Here is a 26,850-nt window from a genome sequence, read left to right on the forward strand (position 1 = left end):
GCTTGGTCGGGTTAGATTTGGAGTATACCTGGAGGAATCTTTGCACATGTCCATGCAACGGTGTTTGTGGGCCTGGGGCAGAGATTGGCCACTGAGGGATGGATGTGGAGATACCACTATAGAGTTCCACCTGCCTTTGTTGCCATCAGGGTTGGGCTGGGGCTATTGCAGCATCAGGGCTGCAGCAGAAGATATGTGATAAATCTGCAACCATTGCATAGCATGTAGAGAAGCATCTATTGAGCTAGGCAGAGGAGCAAGATCTTGACCCACATTATTTTGTTATGATCCACCAATCAAATGTAAACTAAACTGAGCAAGAATGGTTGCTTCTTTAAACACAGTAAAAATAAGGATTTGCACTAGAGACCCCAGGATGAATCAGGCAAATATACAATACAATTTTTGAAGTTGCTAAGCTCTCTTTTAAAATAAACCATTACAGATCAGAAATGTTAAAATGTTAAAAACAGCTTGCTGCAACAGCATAAAGCCCATGACTGAAAACTGTATCTCAAACCTCTGAATGCCTTAGGTCAAAAGGATAAGCGATAAAAGCAGCAAAATGGAACAAAAAAAATAAGGCTTTCAACTTATAACCAAACTAACAGAAGAAAATATTCAAAGGCTGGGGGACAAGAGCTCCTCTGAAATAGCTGAGAAACCCACAGAACTTTAATGCTACCCAGTGTCCAGACAGTAATCTATGGTTGGAGAAAAGATTAAATAATCAGAAGTAAAATATGAAAAGATTAAATGAAAGCCTGAAATACAAATCATTTGGTCTGTGCATGTATTTATATTTTGCTTTACTAGTGAGAACAAAAAGGCATTTTAACTTCTTCTGCTCAAAAATTTTAGCTAAATAATGAATATATATCTCTAGACAACAGAAAAACACAATTTGAGCCATTTACTGTCATTCACTTTAACAAGATACCCTAGAAGGGCTATTACTGAAGTTTAATGACTGATTTAATTTCTCTGTTTTATTTGTTAAAAAATATTCTTAAAAAGGGATATTTTGGAGATCTTTCAGAAGAATAGTGTTCTCCAATTCCTGTCTAAGGCCAGGATTCAGTAAGGTATTAAAGATGTGCCAGTGAGATATATTTAAAGTTACTCACTCACTTAAGTACCTTGCTAAATCTGGGCCTTAAATTCTGTAGAGTCAGTGAACATTGTTAATTTGATGCTATATTTCACTATAGAGCTGATTTCACTTCAGAAGTGGATTAAGTGATTCCTATTGCCCAAGTTGTGATTGTCTTACTCGAATGAAAAAAGCACAGGAGTACTTGTGGCACCTTAGAAACTAACAAATTTATTTGAGCATAAGCTTTCGTGGGCTTCAGCCTGTTTTTTTTGCGGATACAGACTAACACAGCTGCTACTCTGAAAGTTGTCATTACTCAGATGAGTAATCTCATTAAAGTCAATGAGACAACTTGTCTGGGAAAGGCTATCAAAGGGCTAGAGTGTGCATTTTCTTCAATGGGACACTTTACTCAACTCTTACCCCTGCTTCATTATCCATGCTTGGTTAGTGTAACTCTCTCCACTTCCCAATGCAGGATTGTGACAAAATGACACAGTCTAGCCCTAGCATTACCTAGCATCAAGACCCTGTATAGATTTTCAATGTAAGGTCTGGAAATCCCATTTTGCACAGGATGCCCTAGTTTATGCTCCCCTCCAGCCTGCCAATAAAGAGAAATAGTTAATCTGATTATATGACAATTAAATTATGTTCATAATAACACAAGAATCATAAATACGATCAGCTCTTTCAGGGGAAGCACAGAACCCTAAACTCAGATGAAGAGACCAAAAAGCTCTCAGGTGAGATGATTGAATTATTATCTTACATACCTATAAAATTAGTTTAGCCTCTTGCGGAGACTCCTGTCTGACACACCTTTACTACAGCTTTGCAACTTATCTTTAACACACAATATGTCTAAGTTGTAAACTTGTACTTATTCTGTTAACTTGATATCTCAAGCAATTCAGTTGTATTTTACTATAAAGTAACTCAGTTCACCATGAATATTCATGTAAAAACTATGAAATTGTTAAAACTAGGAAAAATGTATTAGAAAAACGGAAGATTAAGTATTTTATTAGCGGCATGAAAAATTAGATATTATAGTTATTTGGTCTGCTTTTTCCAATCTACATGAATAATTATAATAATTATTTTCTAGGTCAAAATATTAGGTTAACATAAATGATGTTTATTATTCTACTGAAAATTTCCCCTCTACTCTTCTCTAAATATGGAGCCAGTTTAGTTGCATTGTACCATTCTTAAATGCTTTACAATTAATAAAATAAAAATAGAAAGAAGGCAGACTTCTCCAAGTGGTGTTGGATTTGCAGGAGAAATTCTGGGTATTAATACACCAAGTACCAGGTTTCTCTAATAGCAAGGAAAATGTTTTTATAACATTTGGATTCTTCGTCATGTTGGCATAAATCACATAAATTTCGACTGTTAGAACTTATTGGAAGAACAGAGAAGTTTATAACGAGATTTACTTGAATAATCCTTTTATAGTGATCACTCAGAGCAATAGAGAGGCTGTTAAGAGAGTTATGTGTAGAATTTGCAATTATATATGAGAGTGGTGTGGCTTTACTTCCAATGTGAGAAAGCCTCAGGCATCTCTCAAAGCACTGGACTTATTCACCTACATGCTCACACCTTTGATCTTTATCATCTCAATGGGTATTCTGTATTTATGTAAGCTATGGACAGGAGGGCAGCAATGAAAACTCTTTTATACATAAACTTTCCTGAAGTCAGAGAGCGGTGCAGGAAAAGATCAGCAATCAAGGAAAAATTATGTATGTGTATCTATTTTCCTCTCTATGGGCCTGATCCAAAGCCCACTAAAGTCAATGGAAAGACACTCCTTGACTTCAGTAGGCTCTGGATAAGACCCTATTAGCTTCTCTGGTGCCAGATTATTCTACAGCTTGAGATAATGCTATAGCAATATGGTTAGCAATCATTAAATATGGATACTTTTTTAAGAACTTGCTGTGGGGAAGCTGGAGTTAAGAGACATTTGGGGATTTTGATGTGTGGCACTGGAGGTTGTTGGGAGTTGTACGATAAACAGCGGTTCGATGTTTTTGTTGGAATGATTAGAAGTGAAAGAGGGTTTTCAGATTAATAACCTTATTAAGACTAACAGAAATATTTCAGGACTAACATTTCAGCTGTCTGCAGACCCAGTATGCCAACTTTTCATCGATTTATGCTCAGTCCATGTTTTCTAAAGTATCTTCAGAACCATTTTTTTTAACTAAGACTTAGGAATGGGAAGGAATAAGTCATATGTCCAAAGAATATCTTGGGCCCTGGGCACAATGAGATAATTTGCACTTTCTTGTCCACTTATCCACCATCTTGAGATCATCTCACTATTTTGTTGTGTGCAAACTAGAAAAAATAAATGCAGCATGTTCAATTTTCATCCCAAAGAAGAGCAAATGGAATAAAAGTGGAGTCTTTGAGTCCACACAGAGATGGCTGTTTGGCCAGATATAGTGTTGCAGTTACACTCCAAGTTAGAACATCTGGTGAAAAGCAGGCATAGGGAGCTGAGAAGTTGCTGCAGAAGGAAAGCTGTGTCTGGTATGTCTCCACTTCCAAACCATCATTGTACACACACTGGCCAAATTGTAAAATGATGGTGAACAAAAGCTAGCAATGGCAGATTTGACTCACATTCATAGTGCAAGTGGTGTCTCTCACATCTGTGCATGCTGTGGTAGTTTGTTACCATTTTCTACTTGTCTATTACATATGTCTGGCAGTACTGCCACTTGCTGTATGTGCCTCCACTCTAGTTCGGGATCATTAGCTAGGATGTCTTTTGTTTATTGTTTATTATACTTTATTTTCCAAAGGCTGTTACTTGGCTGACTAAGACACACTTCATTAATTCTAAATGGAAATTTTATTTATGCTTACCACATCACATGGGGCCTTCTAGGAGTGTCAGCTCTGCTCCATCTTGGAAAGTGGCCATTTAGCCCTACTTTTTGTTCACCTTTACTTAACCTCAGCCATTCTCAACAATCTGGTATGTGACCTTCCTTGGCACATACTTGCTCTTAGATTGGGCGCTACAGAAAACTTAGATGGACTGTGCAGACATCTACTATTAATCCAATTCTGCTGCCTTCCCAACTCCCAGGTCCTTTCTTTACCAGGGGCCCAATCTTGCAAATGCCCTGTATGTGTGTTATGCTTATAAAAAACACACAGGATCTTTTTCAGGGAAAAAGGCAATATGCTTTGTTTATTGGAGATACAACAATTAGCATATGCATTCAATCACACACACACACAGTCCCACCAGTCAATGTTATAGTTACCAGTCTGGAATCTGGATCAATCTAGTGGCCAGCTACGTTGATCACGGGTAGAGACGAGCTGGGTTCTGTTGGTCGCTACAGGATGCTTTAGGAAGTCTTGGCAGGATGAACCCAAAGTTTCATGGCAAAGCACCCTGTTTATATAGTAATCTTTCTTCATTGGGATCAATGAGTTTTGCACTGTTATGCTGTCATCAATTGTCATTTGACGAGTGCTTGTTTTCTTAGATTGTTCTTCTCATCCTTTATCTGATTCTTTCATCAGTCTCTCAGGGAGCTTGATCACAGCTATTTTGTCCCCATTGATGGGTGCCTGCCAAATCTTTTAGAGTCGTCAATTTGCCCTCCTCTGACATCTCAATAGGGGTGTGTTGCAATTTCCTGGCACCTTTACATTCGTCCTCAATTCCTCCCTAGAATATGTGGCCCAGTGATGGCCTTCACACTTATCTAACACACACATTCCTCATTCACACACAAAACAGGTTTGATTTACACAAAGCATTTCAACAGGAAAATCAAATTGCAATGTTGGAGAAAACAATCATTACAGTCTGTTACTTATTTCAAAAAATGCTAAACCTACAACAAAGTGGTGACCCTAAAGGTCTGTCACTGCCTTGAAATCAGCTTCAGACACAAGATTCTGGCTGATGCATCTTTACCAATGACACACTAGGCCATTCCTTTCTACTTTCAGAAAGGGTGGCTGGCAGGATATGATCAAATCATACATCAATAGATTTAATGCATGCTACATTATTATTCTTTATCCTTCATTCTAAATTATACAAAATACAAACAAAATCCTACCATTACATGTGTAACTCGCATTACCTTTAATCCATGCATGAATCCAGTCACTACTGGAGTCATTTAATTTCATCTCCTCATCCCTCTTTTCTCTTCAGGCACCTATATGAATCACCCTTATTATTCCATATAACACTTTGTGGCAAGCATGAACTCATTCTGATTTGTTATGATAAAAAGGAGATAAGGGGATTGCAGAATCAGGTTGCAGGATTGTGAATCCTGGCTGTTTTTATTGTTTTAAAAAAGGGAGTGGGTTAGTCAGACTGCATCTGTGTAGCCTGATTCATTTGCCACACTCCTCACAAATCTTCCTTTTAATGACTGTGAACCTCTATCAGGTTTCACGTCAGATGGTGTGAACATGACACTCTTCCTTTTCTGTACAGCTTGGTGCACTTTCTTTGCACACTTGAGGAGGATTCATGCATAAAACTACTGCATCTCTCTCCCTTTGCCAGATTGACATAAGCATGAAGAAATTGGACAAGAATACCCCTAAACATTGCTGGATGGAAAACCAATATGCAGCAAAGAATCAAGGATGTTGGAGAAAGAAGAGCCCTGTTGATATAGTCCGTCCCAATTCTTGTGCAGCATACACTTCTGACATTTTCTAGTGTTTCATCCAGTCTAGATTTCAGTTTCATAAGTAGCAGGGCTTCCACCACTTCTGTTGGGAGACTATTCCACAGCCTAACAGATCTCACTGTCAAGAAGACTTTTGCTGATATTTAGCATGTATTTTCCCATTGTTAATTTCACCCTATTAGTCATAGTCCTATCTCCTTTTCCCTTCTCACCAATATTTATAGATTTAAGTTTCCACTTAATGGGCACTGAATCAGGCTTTGAATAATTACCTTTCCTGAACTTCCCCCTAACTCAGCCCCTCAAGGCCCCTAATCATTTTAGAGAACCCTCCCATTAATATCAGAGACACATTAACTGAGTGCTCTGAGCACTTTGCAGACAGGCCTCAACATCATGTAATATGAGACTCCAGGTTTCATTCTTGGGGCCTAGTTCAACGCCCACTTAAGTCAATAGAAAGATTTCAAAGTCCTGGATCAGAGTCCCAGTGGATATTAGTGTTTTAGATTTTTCCTCGGCTGTATTATCCTGCATTTTATTAAGATGACTTTTATTGTGGCACTCTCTCCACACTTCTAATCATTCAAGAGAGGCAGCTAAGTTAATGAAATCTGAGGAAGGCACAACAGTGACTCATCATAGAACCATAGATGTTTGAGTACAGCAGGGGTTGGCAACCTTTCAGAAGTGGCGTGCCGAGTCTTCATTTATTCACTCTGATTTAAGGTTTCGCATGCCAGTAATACATTTTAACATTTTTAAGTCTCTTTCTATAAGTCTATAATATATAACTAAACTGTTGTTGTATGTAAAGTAAATAAGGTTTTTAAAGCTTAAAGTTGTTTAAGAAGCTTCACTTAAAATTAAATTAAAATGCAGAGCCCCCCAGACCGGTGGCCAGGACCTGGGCAATGTGAGCGTCACTGAAAATCAGCTTGCATGCCGTTTTTGGCACGCGTGCCATATGTTGCCTACCCCTGGGGTACAGTATTCCCTTACCTCTACTTTACAATAAGAAGTCAGAAAGAATTCATGTTGGCCACAAAGTGTCACAGGGAATAGGAAGGGTGATTCACAAAAACACCAGAAGAAAAAGAGAGTTAGGGAAGGAGGGATTATATTAAATGAATAATGTTGCAGAAGTGATTGGATTCCATTTTAAAATATGTTATTAGGTAGAAAAAGAAATCAAGTGTATATGAGGAGGAAGCAATGAAAAAACCTGTGGGAAAAAAAAGAGGGAGATGGTGCAGAATCTCCTGAAAACTTAGAACACAATTTATTCCATTTGTTGCCAGCAACTGATGGAATAAATGCTTTCCCACATTAAACAATACATTGCCCAGAAAGCTGTCGTCATTTTCTGAGCAAAGGCCAGCAACATTTCCTTAGTTCCTTGTCCAACAAAACACTAGGAAACTATTTCTACTCTCACAACCCCAAGCTCTTGCATAGCATGGCCTTATAAAGCCCCACAACTTCTATTTACTTGGACTTAAATTGCTCAATTGGTAGATTTGAATAATATCAATAATGACATTTTAAAGCATTTGTGTATAGCATAATTTGAATTGTGTTGAATGATTCATCAGTGTCTGTTACAGCTTTCCCCCTATTCCATTTTGTTTCTTACAGCTGTCCCCTTACTCCATTTTGTTTTTGTTCTTCTCCTGTGGCCGCCCCTCCCTGGCTGTTAAGTTGTTTTCCAGGGCCACTGCCCTTCTCAAAGGGAGGGCCCCTTAAGTCGTTTACCAAGAGCCATTGCCCTTCTCAAAGGGATGGCCACTTGTGCTGCGTGCTAAGTGGGACCACTGCCCTGTTCAAAGGGTTGGTCCTGTTATCACCTTGTTAAACCTGGGCTTTGTGTAGGGTAGGCAATGTCCAGAGCTGCAAGACCTAATGTGTTTTTGAGATCCTGGGCATGAGTCATAGGCCTCATGTGCTTTTGAGTCCTGAGGTGTGAACTCACACCTATTGTCCAGGACTCTGCCCAGGCACGTCTCTCCTGCAGTTTTTCCCTGTGTCTCCTCCCCTGTGACAGAGGGAGTCTATCAGGATTACTGGCGGGAAACTGCCTGAGTTTGTCTTTAAAAAACAGGCATTTTGAAACAAACGTCAGAAAGGTTCCTGCATTGCTGCCTGGTCTGATCAGCCAGGGATTCTAGGGGGTCCTTTCTCCGCTCTCGTTTTATTTTTCAGCGTATCCCCATTTTTAAACCCCCCCCCCACGAAGAACGAATTGCTGCCTGAGAGACCTCCTGATTATCGAGACCGTACCGAGCCCTCCTTGCTTCTTCTGATGTTGTTGCTGCTTCTGCCTTTGCTGCTGCCTTGGGGACTGGTAAGAATCCCTCTGTGAAACTTTCTATACTTTTATTTTATTATTTTAGCTGCTGGCTCTGTTTCCCCAGCACACAGACTCAAGCTAAACCTTGGTCTGTGTCTTAAAACCTCTCTTAAACTCCGCGGCGCTTTGCCGCTAAAAATAAGTTTGTGCCGCCGCTAAGCTCTGCTCCAGTGGGCTTTGCTTCGGGGCTCACTGTTTTCAGCCGTATCCACTGCTGCAGCCACCATCCCTTGGCTTCCTTGGGGGCTGCCTTGGGAGCTGTATCCTGGGCACATACCACTCTGCCCTCTGTAACTTCCCCATAGCATAAGGTGCACCATAGGTTTTGCTTTTTAGTCTAATAAGTCATAGTTTGCTAAGATTGTAGTGCTTGTAAGTTTCACCTGCCTTGCTATAGTTTGCTGTTTTGTTGCTCCGTATAGTTGCTTGTTACAGTTTTGCTTAGAATTGTGATATTTGTTGTTTTGCCTAGTCATTGGTTAAGATAGATTTTTAAAAGCCATTGCCTGGTTGTATTCTGTACCTGTTTTGTTACTTTGTATAAGCTGCTTGTCATTTTATATAAGTTTAATTAAGTTAGACAATAGATAAGGTTTTTTGCCGTTTGAATTCGTCTTCCCGCTGTCCCGATCTCTCCCTGAACTTTCCCGTGTCTGTTTTTCCCCTGCTCCAACGCCCCCCCTGTGTACTTCTCCGTGTCTCCCTGTTGTAACCCTTTGCTGCTTTTTCCCCCCGCGTCTGCATCACCCTCCGAACTTCCCAAACCCCTTGCTGCTTCTCCCCGTGTGTGACTTCCCAAACCCTTTGCCGCTTCTTTCCTCTTTTGGGGGGGGTGTCCGCTTGTTGCTTAAACCTCCCTCTAGCCCTTCTTTACACTTCTCTGCTGCCTCTCCCTGTATCCCCTGTGTTCGTGCTCCCGCTTCTCCGCTGCCCCTCCCCTACCGAAGATCACCATCACACTGCTCCGTTTGTCTTCACCCCGCTGCTCCGCAGCTTCCCTGAAGTGCTCTCCGCTGCTGCAACCTGTTTCGTCCCTCAGCCGTCTCCCCCATTCTCCACGTGCCTTCCCATCGCTTACACATTCAGCGCCCCCCCCTCTTGCTGCTCCCAGACTCCCCTTACGTGTGCTCCAGCTGCTCTTGTCTCCTGTACGTCCAGCCCGCAGGCTCCTGAAGACTGCTCTGGGCTTCACCCCGCAGGGCTTCAGAGTCTCTCGCTGCTTGCAGCTGCACTCTCCTCTCATCAGTTGCCACTGATCATTCACTCCCCTCCCCACTCCTGTTTCTCGACCCAGCCTTTAGGTACACTCTTGCAGATTATCTGCTATCACAGCCTCACAAATTAAGTCATTAATTTACTGTTACATTGCATAATTTCACTTAGTCACCCATATTGTATCATTGCACTGTGATTCACATTTTACATGTGGTTATAACACCCCATTGGTTGCCTCCACTTTTCTGATATACTTTGTATTGCATTGAAGCTACCATTTTACTTTGCATTTCTTTTGGGTACATTTTGCATTCCACACTGTATCTAAAGTTGTTCCTATATAAAGTTGAGTTGCTTATTGACTGTACTGTATCCCATTGTGCTGAACCCCACTTACTGTACCCCACTGTTAGAACTCCCTACACTGTTCGATAAGAACCCCCCACATCATTGTCTATTGTAAACACCCTATACACCCCATCCCATCGTATTTCTTTGTTAAATTCCCACCACTTCCTTTTCCCTTTAATAAAGAAATTAATTGGCACCCCACCTGTGTGGTAATTGCCCCCCAAGATCCCATATACCTGCGGGCAGGGACAATCAGCATTTCAATGCCTTCTAAGTGACAGTGCCATCAGGTGGCCTGATTATAAACTTTTTTGGTCCATGGAAAGCGGTCATTACAGCTGGGGGGAAAAGCTAATGTGTAAAGAGATAATCTCCTGAAGATCAGCATGGTACCAATTCAGCATACCAGCCTGGAGCCAAGTAATGAAACACCACCAAGGGTCAACTAATGTTTTTCCCCCTTTCCTTTGAACTATTGGTCTGTAGCTGAACTAGTGTCAAGGATTCTGCATTGGAAGGATGGAGATTTTCTAGTTTCAGAAATGTAATACTGTATGGATACGGCTGCTCCCATCTTAACATATTTGATTTTTCTAATGCATTAGTATTTATCATTCCTTTCCATTCTGCCCCATCAGACTTCCTCACCAGTAAACATCCTCATAGGCGATAAAGAAGTTGCAGCCCCAAAGAGGTCAAAAACAGGTATTAGGCGTTGTGAAAAGGAGTCAGTAAAGTCTGTGAACTGCTGGCCTGGATCTTTAATTAAGCTCATTAGCCTTGCTATTTCTGAACTCGGGCTGTGTGCTGAAGTGCTGATGTGCCACTAAAAAAGGCCATTCTTCTGGTGTCTCCATCAGACAGGAATCCAGAGCCTAGTATGCAGACTCGGGAGAACCAGATAAACAGGTTTTCACCATATTTCTGTGGTTATGAATACATGTCTCTATACACTTCCCCAGCCATTTTTTGTCTCACAATAGAAGTGCCAGCGCAAACAGTGATTCCTGTTTTGAGCAAATTAAGAAACTTTCAAACCTTTTTCAGCTGTCAAAGTTAAAAAAAAATCCCATCATTGCACATTAAAAATGTAGACAATGCCAGCATCTTGTACAAAAACTGTGAAAACAATAAACAAGAAGAAAGGAAAACAGTGACAGTTTTCTAAAGCTGTTTCTCCCATGTAAAAACTGTTCCTACATCATCTGCACTGCCCCCAGCAGAAATCAACTTCAGCTAAAAAAACCCCAAACATTCTTTATATGCGGGGGCAGAGGAGGAAGCCACAAAAGCCCATAAAATTAAACTGAATAATTTCTAAATACAACATTGTTTCAGAAATCTCCAGAGTAAAACTTCATTTTATGTCATTCTTTATGAATCCAAATAGACCCTATGGTTTATTAGCCACATGTGGCTTTAATTTTTGCAGTGTACATAGCTTATATCTGGTATGACTTACATCATATTATGCACTGAACATTTAAATGGAGCACATTCTCCGCTGCTACTAATGACCGCTTTATGTTCAGCTGTAGCCTGCTGTTAGACAAAACCAATACACACTTTTATGGAGATCTTACTTTTGTGCTTTCTTGATTGGTATTTCCTTTATAAAGTTCACTGTGACTGAAAGAAATGGTTCCTTTTTTACATGGAGATATTTAATATTATCATAAGGAAAAGAAAAAAACATGAGTTGTGCTGCTAATAATCCACCATTAATGTCCTCATTTTAAAAATAGGCACTGAACTTCTTTGATTCTGAGCAGCATAGTCCAATTTACCATTTTCCTTTCCTAAATTTAGCTAGGATTATGGCTAGAGGGTATTCAAAATACTTTAACCTTTTGCAGTAAATGACTTGTTAGTTTGCAGCTATTTTTTAGTAACATTGACAAAGCCCTACACGTTTTAAGGGCATAAGAGTTTAAGTGAAATAAGTAAGGCCAAATGGCAGAATAAAGGGCTAAAATATGCAAAGAGAAACTTCCACTTGACAACAGTATTAAATTTATTAAGATGAATTAGAGATCTTGATCCTATTATCAGATCAGGATCAAACAGAGGAATTCTGATGTTAAGATTCAATTGAAAGATTCCTAACCCCCTTTTTTTGGGAATTCATTTGAACTTAATTTACATAATGTTATGACAGGTGATTAAAAGATCTAGATAAATTAATCAGATTCCAGCAAATGTAGTCTTTGTATGAACATAGCTGAAAACATTAACTAACTACATGTCTTTAATCTACTTTTCCTAAGTGACTTGTCCTTCAAGTATATCACTATAATGGGCATTACATATCTAAAACTAGTGAGGGGTGAACCTCAAATTGTGAACAGGAACAGCTGGGATAATCATCCAATGGTATGGCTGTTTCTTTGGACTTCTACCTGAACCTCCTGGGCATGAAAACCTATGCTGAAAATCTTGGGGCTGATATAGTCCCCACTGAAGTCAATGAAAGTTTTGGTATTGATTGCAGTGGAAATTGAGACTGCTCAACGCCTCTGAAAATCTGGCCTCTTTTCTTTAGGGGCCTATATAGAGAGTTAGTAGCCCAACTTTGGGATCATAAATTTGATAATGTTGGCCTTGGTCATAAGTAAAGAGGTAAGATGACTATGCGGTTAAGACTCTGGAGTGAAACTCTGGTTCAATTTCTGACTATCACATTTTTGTGACCTTGGTAAATCACTTAATCTCTATGGGCCTCAATTCTCCATCTGTAAAATGGGAATAATAATCCTTCTGTTCCCCCCACACTCTTTGTGTATCTTCTTTATTTAGATTATCATCCCTGACCTGAAGAGTTTCTCATACAACCTCTGTTAGGGCCTAGCCACTACTGTAATACACAAATAGATATCTCTTTGGAGATACAACTCAAATTGTTTCTATCTCATAGTCTGTCCTATAGAATAGTTATCCTTTGGGAAGATTTGGTAATGGAAATCGGAATTTCTATCATCGCCCCGTGCTCCCAACAGACACACCCACATTCACTTCATTCCTTTCCCCCTGTTCTTCCTTTATAGTCATTCAGTTTGTAGGATTTTTCATAAATATTCTCTCTATCACAAGTACTGTATACAGGATTTCAACAAAGGGAAAGAAGGGTCACAAACGCATGCATTTAATCATGCAGTTAAGACTAAATTTTAACAACTTGTAAATGAAGCATAGCTTACAGTGCTAAAACAGTTTCAGTCTGAAGTAACCACAAACTATATGTCTAACTCAAGCAGAAATGACCCCAATGTATTTATTCTGCATTGAATTTGTCATGGACAAAAGAAATGTCTGATATTACAAATAGGATTGTGATGAACACTTTAGCTATTTTGCTCAGTTCATCTTTGTATGAATCAGACCAGATTTTGGCTGTGTAAAATGGCCATCTACATACCAGGGAGCAGAGAGAGAGAGAGAGAGCCGGGAAAAGGGACATGGGTGGGGAGCAAGAAAGGGGGAAATGTCAGGAAGGGGATCAAGGACTTAGAGAAGAAACAGAGGATAAGGAGCAGGGAGAGGGATAGAAAGGTAGAGGAGAAAGAGGAAGGGAGAGGGGAAAGTCTCCTCATTGCTTGTCCCTGTCCACCTTCTTCCCACAGCCACCAGCGGCCCTCAGCTCCCAAACAGGCAACAGGCACAGAGCAAACTGAGGACCCAGGGACCCCTGCCGCCCATGCCCAACCACAGCCAGCATGCCCCCCCTTCCTGTGGTACACTTGCGTCTCCCCCACCCCACCTGAGCAAAGTGAAGATGTCAAGAAAAAGGGCTCCAAATCTGATTGACACCCACTGACCCCCTTAATCAAGTTTATTATCAGTTGGTCTCTAATCCTTTCAAATCCCCCATGGCAGAAGGGCAGAAAGGAGAAGGAGTGACTGGCGAGTGGGAGGTGCTTAGGGGGAGGAGGCAGAGCGGGGGTGGGAAGAGGTAGAGTGGGGGTGGGGACTTGGGAGGGTACAGAGCCAGGATGGGGCACATACGAGCAAAATCAAAAGTCAGCATCTATGCTCCTACCTACTACTTTGTACTCGGAGGCCTCATCTCCTCCTCCTACAGAACCCTCCTGCTGTCCTCCCCAAACTGTAGAAAGAGCTACATCTTTTACTTTCTCTGATCATGCAGACCCTCTTCAACCTTCTCTCTCCTGCTGCTCTTCACACATGGTCTTTCCTTCCTACACCTTCCTGAGCTTCAAAGGCTCCATCCAGCACCCTCATCTACTCACTGGATCTGACCTGAAGTCATCCATTAGTGATATTATTGTATGGTGCCTTCAGCCTTTGCTCTTGTTATGCAAACATGAGCTGCACCCTGCCTCTGAGAACAATTGCAAAACACAGTAGAACTTACATGATGCTGTAAGTAGCTAATGAGCTAGTCAGGATATGAACAGTAAGAATTCATAGTGTGAGGCCCTCAGACGAGACCTGTACTGAGGAAGGGTAATACTTTATACCACAAGGTAAACCAACGTGAGGCTGCCCTGTTAACCCAATCTTTGAGAACACAGCAAAGTTTAGAACTCCCATCTCCCTTACCCCAAACACTTCAATGAGTTGAGAACGTCAGACACTAACTGTGACCAGTAAAGGCTAATAGTATGAAACACAAGCAAGTTTTTTTCTTTTCTCTGAAAAAAAGTTAAAAAAAAACCCCACACTAAAACCACAACAAATATTTTGCACAGGTAGTAAAGAAATACACAACATTTAACACATCCATATTTGCACATATGTACTACTCTGTATTCCCATTTTTCTGGTTAAATGTATAGCTCAATACATTGTTTCTGCATGTTGTATGCATGAATGTGCACACACGATATCTTACATACACCATAGGGATTGTAACTTGATCAACTTCACATTGCTCTTAAAACATTAACTTCATATTTCCTGAGATTTTAGGTTTTCAGACTGTGCAGCCTTAGTGTTGCATTAATACATTTTTGAACGAAATACAAAAAATGGAGAGATTACTCCTCATTACACCATTTAAAAATCCTCAAGCCCATTAAAAACACATTAAAATAATACAAATTAGCAATACTGAGCTGATGCACTTTTAATGGAACTACTTCTCTCTCTTAGTTGGAAGCTTGTTTTATTTATGTACATATATGCAGTTCACTCATACACAATGCTCTACCTCATCAATATTTATATTGCATTAAAATTAGCAGTTCCATAAAAATGGGACATTACAAATTGGCTGACAGCTTAATCAACAACAAATTAGTGTTTCATGGGCAATCATAAAATCTCAATTTTTATCCTCTTTGGAATATTCTGTTTTTTATTGGGTAATTCATTTACCATGTATATTGCTGTGAGACTTGGGAAAAATATCCATAATAGAGGAGTGAAGAAAACCACACAACTCTGTGCCCAAGACCAATATTTAAATGATGAGTTCAGTTTCATAAATGGCTCTAGAGAATAACTACAAACATTTCTTTTTCATACAGGAGATCAATGCAATATTGGAGAGTAAATTATAGCTGAATAGCACTGTGTCTGAATAACTAAAGATTATACTGAAGATATTCAGTGTAATTAATGTACAAGTTCATTATTTAAATATCTAGGACTTAATTCTAGGAGGTGCCAAGTAACCTAACTACTCACTGATGGTCAAGACCACCCAGGAGGCAGTCAGTACCCGACTGAAGGAGATAACAAGTTATAGGACCTCAACAACTCTACTGTGGTGACAGAGACATTCAGATCACCTCTATAAGTGAAATTCATTTGTGGTGGAAGGGTCAGCACAAGATTCCCTGCATCACTAAACCTCACATTGGAGCTGTGTGTGGAAATGGTGACACAGTGGTGCCGTGGCATTCTGTTGAAAGGACCTCTGCATGTGTCACATGCAAACCAGCACACAGTACTCCAATGGAGGTACGCTGGAGTGGTCCGGGGAGGGGCCACAGGATGTACTTTTGATTCTTTCACTGGCATCCTTGATCCTGCAAAGACTGTCATGTGCTTAATGTTATGCATTTTGAGGAGTCACATTAAATAAACTCTGATGTTATGCAAGTGCATAATTCTTTGCTGGATTAGAGCACAAGTAGTTCTGAGGTCTGGGAATGGTTCTGACATTGTGCATGTCCTGCAAACTCTTAGGCATCCATGGGATGATATAAAATGGCACAATGACCCTAATTTAGAAGCTCTATATTTTAGACTCTGTGGTATTTTAATGTAATATTTTAGCAGGAATACGTTATTTGGTCCTATTCACAAACTATCAGAAGAAAAACAATATCCAAACAATTCACCTCTTCTATCCATCTAATCATTACAATGCTTTTCATGACTGAACATATTCAGTTTTTTTTTTAAACCAGATTAATATCCCCTCGTTGAGTGCTTTAGGCTTGTTGTCTGGGCTTTTCATTTCCAATAAAAGAACATAATTACTTTCTATTCGGCAAAGGTGAGGTTTTCAAGCTGGTTATTGCTATAGGTTTTATTCACTAGAGATTTCTTCATGCTGTTGTGGAACTGAATGACAGGACCCATATTAAACTGTAACACTACGACTGAGAGGAGTAAACTGCCTTACCAAGAACTCCTGTCTCCTTCTCTCCCCTCCCACCCCGCATATTCTGTTCGCCTCAGTGGGGATCAGCCATAATAAATCAGCTTTGTGCTCATTTCAGCAAGGGTGAACGATAAATCACAATAATTCTCTTACTGTTCAGAAAGATTTCAATTCTTAGGAGATATTTAATCACAGTGGAGAGGCAAGTGTGTTAATGAGGTCTATAAATTATCTTAAAGGAGGGTAATTATGTCCTGTGTTGTAATAAAGGCTGAAAAGGCTAATATCATTAAAGCAGTTAAACACTTTCTTAGATTGTTAAGATAAATTTAATAAAAAATATTACTGTAAACAAGGGGTCCATTTATTATTAAACAAATTAATTTTACAATGGATTCAGCTAATATTGCATTGGGTTAAACAGATTCTCTGAACTCCATTGCATTTTTGCATAGTAACTACATGGCTACATACCACAAGCAGATTATTACATTATCATTGCATGAATCAGTGAACAACATCTCTACCACCACTCTAAATTAAATTCTATTCCATGCACTTATTATACATTTCTTTTTAACTAGCTACGGCTCATTTTTTTTCTTCATTTGATGTTATCCTCTTTACCTTTCATCTTCCTTTTCTCTTTCTGGTCTCTATTTGAAGTGAGGGGCACCGTAGCACGACAAATAAATAAGCATACATTAATGAATGCTAAATTACTATCAGGTTCCTATGGATGCAGTCATTACAAAAACATTAACACCAAAAGAGTTTAGCATGATTGATGTTAATCACATCTGAAGAGTAAAAGACTCAGCAATGATTTACTCTCTCCTTTTTAAGATTTATTAAATATTATACATAGAGATGAGCTGAAGCTGAAAACTCAGCTCTAAGCACTTCTGAATTTTGTGAGTACTCAAAATTCAGACCTAGATCTAAATTTTGCACATGGTTCCTATGTTTTTCATGGCCCAAATCATTCCCACTTCGCTAGATTATAATATCCCCCAAACAAGAGTGTTCAAAAATCTAGATCTAAATGCTAATTTGGGGGGCCATCTGTTAGGATATAGATATTCAGGCCTGTCTGCAAAGGCTTATACTTTAAGAATTTAGGTGTATTCTTATCACTTAGCTAGTTATAGAGGTATAAAAAAAGAATCAAAGATCACTGTCTGTGTAATGGCCTTCTCTTACTGTGACAGGCTAAGGCCTTCAGCTAAGATGTAGATAGGCAGCCATAAGCTGGGAAGTGTATGGTCACATCCTCACATTCCAAACTAGTCACATTGAAAAAAGGTGCTATTGGGCTATTAGGAATACAATCCTGCCCTGATATTCCTATCACCTCCAGAGAAAGGGAAGAGCCTAGAAGATGTAAAAGGAAACTTAGTTTGATAGCATCCTGTTTGGCAAGAACTCACTTATCAATAGAGACAGCTGAAAAACCCTTATGTCTGTATAGATGTAGTTGTGAAATCCTCACTTCTGAATTGTTTTGTATGTTTATTTGCATGGTCGCTGTCTGGTTCTGTAATTTTTTCTGTCTGCTGTATAATTAATTTTGTTGGGTGTAAACCAATGAAGGTGGTGGGGTATAATTGGTTAAATAACCATGTTACAATATGTTAGGATTAGTTAGTTAAATTTCAGTAAAATGATTGGTTAAGGAATAGCTAAGCAAAACTCAGGTTTTACTCTATAGTCTGCAGTCAATCAGAAAGGCGGGGGAGAATGGGAACAGGGACTGGGGAATTAAAATCATGTCTTGCTAAAGGGGAAATGGGAACAGGGGATGGGAACAGGAACAGGGACACAGGCAAGGCTCTGTGGTGTCAGAGCTGGGGAGGGGGACACCAAGGAAGAAAACTGGAATCATGCTTGCTGGAAGTTCACCCCAATAAACATCAAATTGTTTGCGCCTTTGGACTTCGGGTATTGTTGCTCTCTGTTCATGCGAGAAGGACCAGGGAAGTGAGAGGGTGAATGAATAAGCCTTTGGGTGAATACTCTTTATCCAGAGTAGTATGTGGCTTCCCATCACCTACAGTATATAAGTACCAAATTTATCCTCAAAAGACACCTGTGGGGAAGTATCATTATTCATATTTTACAGATGGGTTGTTGAAGCAGGGAGATTGCCCAGGATGACACAGGATTCTGCAAAAAATGCAAGACTTGAACCCAGGCCTCCTGAGTCCCAGGCTACTTGTGGCCATACTGGAAAACGAGGATATCAGAATTTCAGTTGTCTACCACTACCCAGTGTGCAGAGCTTATGTTCAAGCTGTAGGAGAAAACTGAGTTTTACACATATTTTTAGGTCCTCTGAGTTTGTTTCTATGTGCTTAGCAAGCTAGAATTGTGGCTGACTTTCCCATTCTTAACCACCATAAAGATATGGAGGCTATGTTGTAAACATAAATAAATTCCCTCTTGAGTAGAGAACGACATTTCATTCCACAGTAGACTTTAATAGCAGTGTTCTACACTCTTTGACAATGGGGTTATAAAAACAGACACTGAAACCTTTAAGTATATCCAAGCCAATATATGCTGCTACAATAAAAACATGGATTCTAATATTTGTCTTACACTAGGTAACTTTTTTATGATGAATGGTTTAAAAATGATCATCCCACCAGCAGGAGCTGCAATCAAGGGAACAGTGAGTTCCATTTCAAATAAATAATAATGCTGATTACAATAATGCCATTAATGGATAAGGAAGTCCAAATACAAATGAGAAGGAGGAGGGAGGGAAGAAAGGAGAAAGATTCCGTTTTAGTTGTCTGTTTTCCTCAATAGCTGGGAAGAAAAAGTGAAGAAATTATTACTTATATGAAAACAAGAGTGTGGTAAGTAGAACCGGTCAGGACATATTTTCTGGGCGTGTGGTGGGGTGGAATGACAAAGTTGTGTGTGGAATTTCAGGTTATCAAAAAGCCAAAAGATGGGTTTTATTATAATTAAAACCTGAAAAAAAGTCATTGAAAATGAAAAAAAAAATGAAAAAAACCAACAACAGTGTATTTGTTGAACTTGACTACAGAAAAAACATACTTTCCTGATCAGCACTACAAAAACTGGTGGGGCTAGCTGTCATACTCTGTAACACCACATAGCTACACAGGGGCATGAACAGCCAGGCTGAGGGTGATACTAATGCTCCTTCCCGCCTTTTGTGTCCACTAACTTATGGCATTTGGCACGGCCAGCTGGTGAGCAATCTCCTTTATTGCTTCCCAATGCATTCTCCATGTTCGCATTATACAAAGCGGATTAGATTAGTCTATGTCTACACTGCACACTCCTTATGGCAGGGTGTATAATACAAACCCTGGACGCCCCCCTAGCATCATTATGAATAGCAGTGTAGATGGTAAAGGCCTGCTTAGCCAAGTAGAGAAACCCACAAACTTCAGGCATATCATACGTACTCTACACAGTACTCTACGTGGTCAAGCCATGCTTCCCCTGTCTACATTGTCATTTTTATCAGGGTAGTCCTCCTGGTGCCTCCTGGCTGCTTTAGCCTTCCCCACTGCAAGGAAAAGACTCCAGCAGCAGAGAAAATGCTACAAGAGTCTTCCCCCCACCCCGTTTCCCCACCAGAGCCTTTCACTGCAGCATGTAGCTACACATACACTACACCACTGCCAATGGTGTGCAGTGTAGACGTAGCCTAAGATGCTACAGCACTACACCCCCAAATCCCCAGCACTACTCTCTGATGTGGACCAATATATATTTAATGTACAATATTGACACTACAACACAATGTTACAGGATTGCAACACAGAGAGGCCCAATAACACGCAATGCTATTTTTATTTTCAGCTGAAGAGATAGCAAATTGTGCAGTACAGGAAAATCCTACTCAATTAGTGATCATCTGTCAAATCACAAGGTTCCCCAGTGAAGACAGAGTAGATTTTGATTTCTGGAATAAGGAATTGTGCCATTTTTGAGTGCTGCTTGGTTAGTTTTCTGAGAGTGTAAATGCCATGTGAAACAGAAGGTAATTACAGGATTTTTTTTCACTTAGTATTTGTTAATTGGATTATTAATACATTAGCTAAGAGCCATCAGATGTATGTCTGAGTGCTATAATTCACATAACTCTCACTGAATTCCAATAGGTGGCTGTTTGTTCATACTTTCAATGGTTTTCTCTGTCATATGCATATCTTTCTCAGATATCAAGATGTACGTGTAGGATATTGTCCAGCCATGCTGGAAGAGATACTGGAAGCAGCAGATGTGGTTTAATTAGATTCCAACTTTATACACTTAAAATATCTAGGAGTACCCAGCAATAAGCTGTACAGTGCGGGTCATCATCCTTTCTGTAATCATTTTGAACAATCCCCAGCCTGGTCCCAGCTATCCCACTTCTGGACCCCCTACCCCCACCTTCCCCTCACATAAGGTCAATGGGGATGTCAGCTCTCTGCTGTTCCACTCAGGAGCCCCCAAACCACTTCCTCAGCTCACTTAAAGGAGACTAGGAAAAGGAGAGGGGGTCATCTCCCTTCTGTACAACAGGTAGGAGCCCCAGCCCCTCCTCCCCTTACTCAGCTTCCATAAAGGATGTTTTCCTTTAAATTCTTTTCCAATCCATTTTATTCAAGAATGGTACCACTTCCATACCTAGTACCTGCACTGGACATCCACCTCAAGTTCTAAGTTGTGACGTTTAACTTAACCTCCCTACTTCACTCCACTGGGTCCCAGACCTGCTGCAGGGAAAGTGAAAAAAAACACCCTACCTCAGCCCATCTGACAGTGAGGGAAAAATTCTTCCCCAGCCCCTCAAGGGAAAGGGCAACTAGCTCAATGCCCACAGCAGGTCAGTAGGGAACCTGGACCTTTTGCTTAGTTCAAGGGTTGGTGTTGTCAGCCTGGTCCTGGTAAAAGAGGGTACTGCATGGGGAACAACAACCCCCTCACATACGCTTCTGGCCAGCAGGAAGGGCATTGCAGTGATTCGCTGGATCTGGCCCCAGTGGGTTCCTGCCCTTCCTGTTCATCCCTGTAAACTTCCCCCTTCTGTTGCAAGGGAGCCCTTAAAGGGTCAATTCCCCTTTTCTTCCAGCTAGCCGGATAAAGACCCCCCTGCATGAAGGCTGCAATGAGCACATGAAATAAAGAGCACAGGAATTGCCATGCTGCATCAGACTAATAGCCCATCTTGTCCAGTATCCTCTCTGTGGCCAATACTAGCCGCTTCAGAAGAAGAAATACTGTGATCATCATTGATGGGGTAACCAACCCCAGGAATGTTTCCTCCTAACCCCCAATAGTCGAGATTGGCTTATTTCCTGAAACTTTTTGAAAATTATTTATTATAATTCTATACCTTTTTAATCCATAAAAATGTCTGATCTTCTTTTAAACCTTGTTAGGCTGTTTGCCGCAATGTGTAATTGAGGCTGTAAATTCCACCATGTAATCTTTAGTGCATTGAGTGAAAAAGTGTTTCTTTCAACGTCCCTTTCCTCCTATCATTCTGAGAAAGACGTATATATTTTTTCAAGTCTCCTTATTCATCTCTTCTAATGTAAGCAACCCCGATGTTTTCAATCTCTTTTCATATGAGTTTTCTCCCCTGCCCATGTTTGAACCCCCACTTAAACCCAGACTCAGATTATAATGAAAGCTTTCTACTTTCCATTCTCAGCAGAACTGAAAAGCACAATAGGCTAAGAAGAATGCTCAGCCCCATCTGACTTTTGCACCTGGCAATTGTAGCTAACCTTGTACAACAAACCTATTCACAATTCATAATAAAACAGTACAAATCTCAGAAGCACTTAAAGCTTTTTCTATACCCACCTTACAAAGTTCCATGTCACCTTTCATTTTGATGACAGAAATGGAAATTTTCTGACAGGCAAAATATAACGACTAAGCTCAAATCCACTGGAGTATGATTATTCAGATGACGATCATACAATAGACCATAATGGTACCAATATTTATGTAACACACATTTAATGTTGTTAACTGTGCATTGCTGAGTTTTGTTACTGTGTAGCTTTTTTTGTGTGTGTATTTTAAAACTGTTTAAATCCTGTATAGAGAAAGCACATGATGTTAATAGGTTCATTTTAAGACAAATAAGCTTTTTAAAAAATAGGGACTGATTATTACGTCAGATTTTCCAAACTGGATTAGGCAGTTCATATATCTAGTCCTGTGGCCTAATGAATTTAGTAGTAAGAACGAGATGTAATACTCCTGAAAAAGAGCAAAAAGTTCTCAGGACATACAGTTTATTAGGTAATGAAGTACAAAATAGACCTAGTTATATTCAGGGTGATGCTATGCAAACTGGCTTCGTAGAACTCTCCAAGTGCCTTCAAGAGGCCAGGATTACTGAACCAATGTGCTAGTCCAAGATCTCTTTTGAACTGCAACTATTATTTGTACTAAGCACAGTAGCAGATTTCTATTGCAGACACATATTCACTGAAGGTTAGGTTAAAATAAACTCATTTTAGTGACTACCTAATATAGGATTTGAACCTACTTCTATGGAGGTAAAAGACAGAATATTATACTGATCACAGATCCAACTTCATTTTGTAGATTATTCATTTCAAATCCATGATACATACGCACCTCAACCCATTTATATCCTGACAGGTTGGTGGCACCAATAGTAACAGTCAATCTAGTAGCAGCACCAAAGCAGACCTGGTTACTTCTAAAGGGGGGCATATTTATCACGATATGAAAAGGTCCTATTCTGATACAAAGGTAATGAGTATTTGAAAGAAATAATAATGTTTTAAAATATCCTGTTAACAGATCACTTGTTAGAAATACTGATTAGAGACTGAGTCTCTGTGAAGTAGACAAACTCTCATCACCATGAAAGGAATTAAAGAAAGCCTATGCACCCAGCTAGCCCCGCCCTGCTGTACCTGTGTCCAGTGCTAGGCCTGGAAGGGGAAGAAGAGGAGAGAACCTGCTCAGTTTGGGGCTAACTGGCAAAGAGGCAGGAAGTAGCTCTGCACTAGAGGTGGTAAGTAAAAGGGTACTCACCTCTACCCCTTTTTGTGAGAAACTCTCCGAGGATTCCCGATCACATCCTGCTCGCTGCGCCAAACTGTGAAGCAAGGAGATTCTTTTCCCCAAGAATCATGCCGGCACAGACATTGCTGAAGAGGTTTATTCACGATCCCGGGAAGACTGATAAACAGCTTCAAAAGTATGGTGCTATAGTGACCAATTATATACCTTTTTCTTAACACTTCTTTTGCATTTATCTTGTACTTAAAGAGACAAACATTGTTTCAGAGAGAGAGAGAACATTTAACATGATAATGACAGGAGCAGAACATAACTATTTTGATCACATCAATTATCTATGACTACCTTAAGGCGAAGGGATGGGATGGAAGTGAGTGTTTACAGGTATCTGGAAAACTATGTGTGTGTATGTGTGGTGGTGGTGGTGGGCGGGGGGTTGTACTGTTCTTTCTAACCGAGAGGCTGAGTTACTGGGCGAACATCTGACCATGTAAGTCTATCAAGTGTTTACAGCCAGGGCCGGCTCTACTGTTTTTGCCGCCCCAAGCAGCACGCCGAATTGCCGCCATAGACGGCGGGGGCAATCCGTATGCCGTTAGGGCAGCATGCGCATTTCCGTGGTGGCGGCAATTCGGCGGCAGCTTCTGTCTTCAGCCGGAAGACAGAAGCTGTGCCGCCGCAGACAGCTGAACATAGAAGCTGCTGCCAAATTGCCGCCGCCACGGAAACGCGCGTGCCGCCCTAACGGCACATGGACTGCCCCCGCCGTCCGCAGCGGCAATTCAGCGCGCTGCTTGGGGGCAAAAAACACACAGACTGCCGCCCCTTGCAGATTGCCACCCCAAGCACCTGCTTGGAATGCTGGTACCTGGAGCTGGCCCTGTTTACAGCTGCCACTGTCCCTGGGCCTCTGGTATTTCTGCTTGTTAGTTACGTGGGTTTCTGTCTCAGCTGCTAACTGAATTTTTAACTCTTGCCTAACAGTAGACTGCAGAGCACCCAGCAGTGAATGAACTGTACTATTTGACTATAAAGGCATTGTGGGGCTAGGCCCCTCCTATCTTACATACACCCCACCTATTTTAGATCCTATCTTACACACACAGGGACTTGAGGCTGTGGCAAGAACTGGCAAAAGGGCCACAAGGGGATGCGATTCCAACCAAGCTACTACAGACTATTTGAACTATAGGGGCTATGCCCTAAACTGAAGGGAGATAGGTAGGAAAGACCCCACCTGTGTTCCTTCACACAGGACCCTGGACTGGAATCTGGTGGAGAGGGAGAGCCTGCGTTCCCCTGCCTCACCTCCTTAAGGGCTGAGGTCCAAATGCAAGTGGAGACCAGAAAGTTCCCAGCATAAGATCAGAAACCTGGCACCACTGCCAGGAAGCAAGGAGCTGGGAGTTGGACTGATAATGAGGCTGCCCAGTCCTCTGAACACCCTATCAGTGCCAGAACCACATTTGGTATAAGTTTGCATAGGTCCATTGCACTTAGCTCCAATGAAGTCATAGGATCATAGAAAATTGGGGTTGGAAGAGACCTCAGGAGGTCATTTAGTCCAACCCGCTGCTCAAAGCAGGACCAACCCCAACTAAATCATCCCAGCCAGAGCTTTGTCAAGCCAGGCTTTACAAACCTCTAAGGATGGAGATTATACTACCTCCCTAGGTAACCCATTCCAGTGCTTCACCACCCTCCTAGTGAATAGTTTTTCCTAATATCAAACCTAGATCTCTCCCACTGCAACTTGAGACCATTGTGCCTTATTCTGTCATCTGCCACCAATGAAAACAGCCTAGCTCCATCCTCTTTGGAACCCCGCTTCAGGTAGTTGAAGGCTGCTATCAAATCCCACCTCATTCTTCTCTTCTGCAGACTAAATAAACCCAGTTCCCTCAGCCTCTCCTCATAAGTCATGTGCCCCAGCCCCCTAATAATTTTCATTGCCCTCTGCTGGACTCTCTCCAATTAGTCCACATGCTTTCTGTAGCTTTCCGCAATACTCCAGATGTGGCCTCACCAATGCTGAATAGAGGGGAACAATCACTTCTCTCGATCTGCGGGTAATGCTCCTACTAATGCAGCCCAATATGCCATTAGCCTTCTTTGCAACAAGAGCACACTGTTGACTCATATCCAGCTTCTCATCCACTGTAATCCCCAGGACATTTTTTGCAGAACTGCCACTTAACAAGTTGGTTCCCAGCCTGTAGCAGTTCATGGGATTCTTCCATCCTAAGCATAGGACTCTGCACTTGTCCTTGTTAAACCTCATCATATTTCTTTTGGCCCAATCCTCCTATTTGTCTAGGTCACACTGGACCCTATCCCTACTCTCCAGCGTATCTACCTCTCTCTCCAGTTTAGTGTCATCTGCAAACTTACTGAGGGTGCAATCCATCCCGTCATCCAAATAATTAATGAAGATGTTGAACAAAACTGGGCCCAGGACTGACTTCTGGGGCATGCCGCTTGATACCAGCTGCCAGTTCAGCCATGATCACTACACGTTGAGCCCGACAGTCTAGCCAGTCTTTTGGGACTAAAAGCAACTTGAATCTTGTGTGATCTTTGGTGTATGGCAACCAACTATCACTACATTCAGCTTGCCTGGGTGGCAAGATAGACTGAAATGCTCAAGGGGACTGTCTGTGACTCCATGGTAAAATTGTTACAGTGCTTCAGGAGTTCACATTTGTTACTGGGTTGGTGAAATCTAATTATAGAACATACAGGCAGTTTGGGGTGTCTACCCTGCTGTTTGACAGTCTGCCCTGAGGTTGGCACTGCAGATAGCCAACAGACTTCTTATTATTTCATTCCATTAATCTACCATCCTGGTTTCTCCCCAGATACAATTTAAGTGAGCAGCTGGCCCTTTTCCCCTGCCCAATGATAAGTAAAACCAGGGAATAGAGTTAGAAGGAGGGTGGGGAAAGATTTTTCACCATTTTCAAAATAGACCTCTCATTCCTGCTTCAATGAGCTTTCATAATCCAGGGAGAGAATGTCTGCATTTTCAATTTTTCCTTCTTATTCTCTTACCAACGGGAATTTAAGAGACATAAATCACCTATGTGCTTTTATGCAGATTGCTGGTCAATGCCAAGGAAGTTCAAGATGGCATAAATCACTTGGGAGTATTTATGTTGTGTAGTGTTGGGAGTCCAGAATTTTGTATAAATTCCACAGGTGACCTTCAGAATATGTTCTCAGGGGCAGATATTAGAGGAAATGGAGAGCAGTTGGCCATGTCCTTCCATGCTAGAAATATAAACACATACCTGCCACATTCTCAACAGCACAAACATATTAAACATTAAATGGGGCTACTCATTGAGTAAAGTTATGCATATGCTTACATGGTTGTGATTAAACTGATGAATTAGGTCCCTTCCTATCACTTTTACAAGTACCATATCGTTGCCATAATGTGTCAGTCAGTGATTTCCAGAGTCAAGAGATGTCTTCTACAAAGAAAGCATTTCCTAGTGTTCCCTGACCCGAGGTA

Source organism: Mauremys mutica, chromosome 2 (genome assembly GCF_020497125.1).
Source record: "Mauremys mutica isolate MM-2020 ecotype Southern chromosome 2, ASM2049712v1, whole genome shotgun sequence".
Taxonomy (NCBI): Eukaryota; Metazoa; Chordata; order Testudines; family Geoemydidae; genus Mauremys; species Mauremys mutica.